The following is an 8132-nucleotide window of genomic DNA, read 5'->3' on the forward strand; positions in this document are numbered from 1 at the left end:
ATACTAGTTTACTAGAGGAGTAACTTAGTATTTGAAGTAATGCAGTAATGCAGGAAGTGTGCATTTAGTTGCAATGCTTATTGTGTTTCCACAACAATGTTAGTGAGTAAATTTACTGAAATGGTCACCACACCATAACAGAGGAGTATGATGCGTCAGATCAGAATGCAGAGGTTTAGACTCATGTGTCATGGCTATTAAAAAACAATGGGAATCTGTATATATTTGCTAAGTCCAAACCAGTACAGAAGGTATTGATAAATTGCTGGGAAAGGGTCATGCCTTTTTTTCCAAATTGTTTTGGAGGGTCATAGAAATTTTTTTTACTGGAGAGTGGAGGGTCATGTCTTTTTTGGGTAAAGGTCCCAAAACTCCTCTGGTGGCCCCTTAAATAAATAACGAACAGTCCCTAAGCATGCTGAGACAGAAGCTGTGAATCCCCACTCCCAGAAGGCTACAGCTGGGAATGTGTACTGTGTTATGGTTAGGGTACTCCCAATGGCAAAGGGAATGCACCCCTAGAAGCCACAGGACACTCCCAGCCATCTCTGAAGAAAAGAGAAGCACAAACCACAGAGGTTATAACAGAATACTACACAGAAAGAAATTGTCACAATTATCACGTCACTACACAGTGGGAATGACTGACAGGCTGGCGTATTTAGACACACACAGCCAAACTTCCCCTTTAGAGGCTGGTGAAAAATGAAAATGCGTGTGCATGATATCACCCGTGTCAGACAGACGTGACAAAACAGAGAGAAGTGAAAGTGCATAATGCCTGTGTTCAGCCCACAGTGATGTCAAATGGCCTCATGGGGATCAGACATCTGATCATGCTGAGAATGTCTCCAGCATGTGAAACACAATTTGGAGAAGACATGAGCTTGGATGTGATAGGGTAATTAAATGATCTGACTGTTACCAACATTTGATTTAATGACTAACGAATGAGCCAGGGTTTCCTTGATTTTATAACGAGGAGTAAATCAAAAATATAGAAATCCTCTATATATATATTTGAAGTGTAATAAACTGAGTCATGTGTTTCTGACATATAATGAGTCAATTCTGTGCTTGTTGATATGTCGTCCAAAACAGTATTAACCCAGCTGTGTTACTTTAGTCATCACAATTATATCATTTTAATTATTTAATTATATAATTACTCTTATTTATATGATTATTAGATTAAAATGAAATTAAAAGGGAAAAGGAATATCATGTGTGTATGTATGTATGTAACATTTTGACTTTGAGAAATTTCAACTTAAAATAGACAATTTCTGTAATACACAGTGCACTTGGTTTTTCTATTCATCACTTAATTTTACATAAGGGATGTAAAAGAAACTGACACAGAGCAGATGGAAGTGCTTTTCTCAGCAAGACTCTCAAAATGAACCATTATTGGTATTCTTGGATGCTGTTTTTAGTTAATGTATGTGTGAACAATATACATCCCTGAACCTGTCTTGGCTACTAACAGTAACAGTAACCGTGCGCATCCTATACCTGCTTCTGTCCCAGACTCACTCTATATATCTTCACGAGCTTCAACGACAATACAACAAATACCACAGTAAATGTGCTCAAAGACAGTACAGTGCTATGAGAGAAATTCAGCAGTCGTGCCCATAGTACAAGGATTTTTCCAGAATCCTTTCCTGAATGCAGTGGAACTAAAGTCTCATACGGGGTATCAGTTTCCACTTTCCAGCTCCCTATAATTGAACAAATTGCTTTGAATCAGATTTGCTTGCACGGTCTGTTCTTTGTTATATGGGTTCAGAGAGATTACAGGATCATGACTGAGCTTTGCCTCAAATGATGACAAACTACATGGATTCTCCTCGTAATGTGTTCTCCCTTGGCCAGCCCGATGTTGCTATATATTGCTGGCTTGCTGCTGTATGTAGAGCTAGTTCAGGTCATAGAGGAAAGATGAGGAAGTTTGTCTTTTTGGATGAAAACTTAGTAAAAAAAAATTAAAAGCATCAACACAATTAGGACAAATTTACAAAAACAATTTAGCTGTTACTGGCTCCAAGAAGCTGTACTTAAATTGAGAACAAATGCTTTTCATTATAAAATTATTTGGAAAGTATTTTTCAGCCAAGCTGCTAAGTTATTAATTGGCCACTTGCTGCTACTAACCAGATTACTATATCTTTCCTGAAAAAAAGCTTTCATGTGGATTATTTGGCAAATGCATATGACCCTCCATCTGAACTCAGGAGCTACACACATTCAGGTGCTGATACATGAAAACAAACACACTCAGACCAGCCCTGTCTCCTAAAAAATGCATTCCCATACAAGTAAACTGCATCCTCAATTACATCTTGAGGGAAACGTATTTCTTCCTTTCTTCTTGTTTTTGATGTATCACAAATACATTCATTCTAATCAAAGTCCTCGTATGGGGGAGGTCAGTGTGGATTGATGAGTGGGACAAACATGGGATTTTCATGCAAACGTACTTACGTTAACCCAAACCATGATCTTTTCCTAAACCTAATCAAGTACTTTTGTTCAATTCACAATGTTAACCAAGCGTTTAAAACTGCAGCTGTTTTGTGCGCCTATTGCTGTTACGAGGACATGTTGAAACAAACGTAATCTGAGAGAAAATGTTTCCCTCGAAACGTAATTGAGAATGCAATTTACTTTTATGGGAGCATACTTTTTAGGAGACAGGGTTGTTCACACATAAACAGACAAACACATGCACTCTGCTTGAAGGTGAGTATCTTTATTGCAAAGTGACAATAGCTTGTGAAGAGACATTGGCTGACAACCATGACAGATCCACTTTTCACAGCCAGCATGTCACCTCAGAAATGTTTTACTGAAAACATTTACTGTAGGTCATCAGAGAACCTCAGAGGGGCAAACATTTCAATGAAGTAGCTCTACTTTATATCATATTACTTTTATTTTATACTGTTATCTTCTGTCATGTAGCCAAACATGATACATGTCCAACTATGATACAGCAAAAGAAATACAACAACAGCGTCCTTAATATTTCTACTCTTATGGGTCAAATTTCTTTCTTTCTTTCTTTCTTTCTTTCTTTCTTTCTTTCTTTCTTTCTTTTCTTTCTTTCTTTCTTTCTTTCTTTCTTTCTTTCTTTCTTTCTTTCTTCAGAAAACTGGATGCTTATTGAGGCCACAGCAGTGAATGCAGCATGAAGTTTCTGGCTTTATCAATGCATGTCATTCGAGGAACAATGAGGCATACACTTTGGATCATCAGCTGCACTGTCCAACAACAAATCTGTTGGCATGTGAGTATCAAATGATTCAGCCAGTGCAGGACATGAGGAAGAGTTGAATAGGAGGAACACATTATGAAAGATTACAACAATCCACAAATCCTGCAAGCAATCTTGATCAATTCATTAAACAAGGAAAGCTCCAAAAGGTTCACCTTCCCCATAAGGAAACCTCTTCAACAATGTACACACAATAATACTGTACAGTGCAATAATAGAAGTGCCCTGAGTTTCTACTCAATAGACATTCCCATGGTTTCAGCTGTCCTAGGTGCCTGCCAGTTGCTGGCCCATGCAACAGACAGCCATTTCCTCCCAGGCCCAGGTGATTGACAAAGACACAACAGGCCACAGAGCCATAACGACCCGCTGCTCCACTGCCAAGCACCCTGGGTTATAGTGCCATTCCCATACTGAACAAAAGCGCCAAAAAACTGGAGATAAAGAGCCGTATCAATTTCAGTTTTAATGAGCACCTTCTGTACTCAAGGTTAATAAGTACAGTAGAGTCAGCAGAGTGTCTTCCTTACAGGAGCATGAAAAAAATGGCTGCGATTGTTATTCTTAGGCCAATGTGAAGTCAGCCGCTGGCAGATTTATACTTTGATACTGATGAGATAGTTTATATGGTAATGAGTAAATCACGTCTTTAAGGTATCATATTTATCTCAACACAGTACAAAACATGATTGTGAAGTGACATGCATCGGAAGTGAAGAAACTTCATTGCAATAAAAAAAATGTGAGCAGACGCAACAGAGGACCCAAACCTGGGATTTTGGGTGGTAAACAACTGCATGTTATCAAGCTTACAGCAATGAGACGTGACCAAGCCTCCCTCCCTGGTGCACATCTCCCAGGATCACTTCAAGGTGAGATACCATCAGGCGGTAACGATAGCATCAGATGCAGGCCCCCAAACATCGCTCCGCAAACAATATCGCTAATTTGTTCCTCTCTCACTTCCCCAGAGTTCCACTGAGTGTACGTAAGCTTTTGTTTTGTCAAGCGGAGACAGCGAGACAGATTCCTTGTCAAAACTCTTTTCCTTTAGGCCTCTTTCATGAAGAGTTTGACCTCCAATCTGTTGACTGCACTGATGACTCCACTCATTTGTAAGGGATGTGTTTGTGTGTGTGTGTGTGTGTGTGTGTGTGTGTGTGTGTGTGTGTGTGTGTGTGTGTGTGTGTGTGTGTGTGTGTGTGTGTGTATGGCCATACATAAGCATGCACACTTCCTTGCAGTAGCTGTTGAGCTCATCAGGTTTTTGGAGTAGACGGCTTCTCTGACAGGTGTCGTTAAAGTATGAGTAAGTGTATCTGTGCACAGGGACGCTCACGGGCTTACAGTTGCCTATTATTAAAGAAAACATTCAACAGTCACCATAGCGATGGCAGCGCTCTAAGATGGCTGCTGGGAGTGCTGACAGGCCTGTGTCAGTGCAGAATTTCCAACCCTGCTATTAAGGATCACTCCATCTTCCCACCCCTCTTGACATTTCTTTTGTCAAGCCACTAATACTACTTTTCTTGCTCTCATCTCCTTCCTACCCCTACACATATTGTCATTTTTCACTTCACTCCCCTCTGTCCATGTAGGCTCTCCTTGGCAGCCTTTAACACACATACATACATAGACACACATACACACCTCAATTAGTTCTTGAGAGACAGGCAGCAGCAGGTAGAGCGGCCTCAGTTTTCACACACCACCCCGGGCAACTACCATGTCTTCATATTTAACCATGCAGTCCCATTATTTCACACTAAACAGAGCTGTCATCTCCATCAGTCTCCATAGATCCAAAACAAGGGAAACAAGTTTTTTCATGAAAGTAACACAGAGATAACTCTGCACTCATTTGAATACGATTGATATTGTGGAGGAAATTTGGAGCAGCTATTTAAGTTTTCTTTCACAAAATGCATGATAATCTGAGAAACTGAAGGACTGAATTAAGGTTCAAAGAGTTTAACAAACGAGAAATGAGACAGTAAAGACTGCATATGTTGTAGTGGTGTATGGAGTACAGAGTTAAGTTGGTCAAGCATTAACACTGTCAGTAACTAATGTTTTTTTAAGTAGGCAAATAATGGTGGTTAAAGATAGTTGTGTGAGTGTGGCATAAAAGTAGCACATACCGGTTAATGTGTCTCACCCAGCCAGCACAGTTTACTGGGCACAAGCTGTCAGTTTAGGTGTTCTGCATGTCTCAGATTTTCTGATTAGTGGCCTGTTTGCATAGATACAGTGCAACAAGAAACAAATGGGGCTTAAAAATAACTAAAGGCATGCTCAAATAAAAGTAATGATTAAATGAAATCGGAGGTTCAAAGTAGGTTCACTTGCAAGTACCTTTAACGTCTGACATCAAAACTGATTGGCATTTATGTGTGCATCACGTTTGTATGTCTTTCTTATTCATTAGCGTGCATTAGCTTTGTTTTCATTTCAGCGCCAACACATCAACCTCTACAATAGTTTTACACTTTCTTTCCTATAATACACAAATGTACTTAGAGCACATGTTACAAACAAAGTTATTCATCACCTGATTACATTGTGTGACTTAACAGTCTTTCTGCTCATTTTGTTATTCTAATGAATGCCCACTGAATGGAAATTCCTGTCATTAATAGTGTCACCTCACAGCAGGATTGGGCTAATGCATGTCAGTCTACATGTGACAACTATAATATATTGGCAAACTATGCAGTGTTTTTCCCTGCATGCTTGGTTATGCTGAAATTGCCATATCTTTCTATAGTAATAAGCAGTATAATATAATAGGTAAATGAAGCATGTATATATGTTGTGGCACATGTTTAATCTACCATCAAATTGTTTGCCTGGTGTTTTCACTTGCATGATACGTTTGTGTTTATTTCATCATAACAATGCGTTCAGGGAGCCCAAAACATAAAAGTGGAGAAGCAACAGGTTTAGAAGTTTGTTGTTTCACAAAGGAAAACACTGTTGACAAATTGCACCTGTAGATGTGTTGATGTGTAACCTTACTGAAAGATGTCAAGTCTCCATCCCCTCTCGGTGGGCAAGCTTGTGAAACTGCTCTAATGTAAGTGAAGGTGGAAGACAGGCTCAGTGGGCTCAATAGAGATGATATTCCTCAACACATATGATGCTTCTAACATCCATATTTCCTTTCAATCAGACAGCATTATGACTGATGCATATGTGAGGATTAAGAGCAGAGCTGTACCTCACTGTACCGCACAAACAATGCATGCCCATAAGCTGCTTATCTCTGATCTGTTGTGACTGATCACAACACCAGAGGAACTAACAGTGTCATATTTGTGCTTGTTGACACGATGACCGTTTACTTGCACTCGGCTTAAAACATCCACCTTCTTCCTCAGTATAACCTTTCAAACACTACATAGTTCTTTTTTAATATGCTTTGACATCCTGGTTTATTTGCAAGTCATGGTCATGCAAAAGGGAGCCTCTGAGAGATTTGTCATAGTGCAGCTACGTGATTTATGAATAATTTTCCACCAATGTGAAATCATCACCAATGTGCTTTTACAAGCAGGATAATATCATAAAATGTTGGCACCCCCACCCAAGTTCTTTCATCTCATTTTCTTCTCCCCCTTAATTTTGCTCTTAATTTTGCTCTTAATTTTTAAGGCGCTTCGTTATAATGTAACAAGCATGAATTGGAACGACTGCAATCTGATGACAGATTCATGGTGAATTTCGGAGGAGGCTTTTCATGTGACGCACAATTAAATTGTTACATTTCAAGGCATGAATGGAGTTTGGAAACCTTGCTGTATCCAATCTGTTAACGAGCCACAACTGTCAAAATACTGGACGAGAAGCAGTATGTGCTGTGCCAATATATAAGCAGGGGCAACACACACACACACACAAACACTTTAAACTTTATTCCTCTCAATTCACCTTTGCTCTCTCACCCAACTCACAAACATGCATGCAAACACATGCATGTGTTCACACACACACACACACACACACACACACACACACACACACACACACACACACACACAACTTTGGACTGATACTCTCCAGCTAATGTGACAGGCCAAACAAGTCTGAGCAGTGTATATTCATACACTTTTCATTAACTTTGGCCTGAGGCCTTCGACACAGTAGGCAGTCGTAGCAGGGTGGGGCTCAAGTACCTTCTACCGTGGCACCAGACTTGGCAAGGCAGCACAATACTCACACTGCTGTGTGGTAAACAGTGGAGTCCTTTCGAGTAAACATATAAGTACTTTGTCCGAGCCAATCTCTTAACTGTGATTATTTTAACAGCTTTGTATTATTTTGTGCATGGAGGTGAAGGTTTAATTGCTTCATGCTCTATGACTTGCTTAAGTCACGTTTTATCACAAAGAAATGCGCCAGTTCCTTATATGGCCATACATGACATCCCATAATTTGACTCATTCTCAAGTGGTTGTGTATCACCAAGACAACATCTATATAAGCCTGTCCTCCCAGTGAACTGTGCTCTGTGCCCTGATGAAATGAAGGGGAACAACAGCCCTCACGGCTATGGGACAGGTACATTGCACTGCAAGACAAGGGGCTGTTTGTGTGAGACAGAAACATGAAACGTTCTGATGCAGGAAGTGAGTTTTTTTCTACCACTGTAAAATAAAGAATTAAACCCTGGGAAGAGGGCGCATTATAGAAACAATACTGGCACCTTTGTGTCTGTGAAGGTGTTAGAACAAGGTAATGTATGACTGACAAGCAATATGTTCCCAAGCTGTGCATGTCTCATCGTGTATAAAATTGCAGCACAGTTTGTACAACAGTGGGATGTTACCATTGAGCACTGTATGGTACAACA

Source organism: Sander vitreus, chromosome 15, assembly GCF_031162955.1.
Source record: "Sander vitreus isolate 19-12246 chromosome 15, sanVit1, whole genome shotgun sequence".
In the NCBI taxonomy this organism is placed as follows: Eukaryota; Metazoa; Chordata; class Actinopteri; order Perciformes; family Percidae; genus Sander; species Sander vitreus.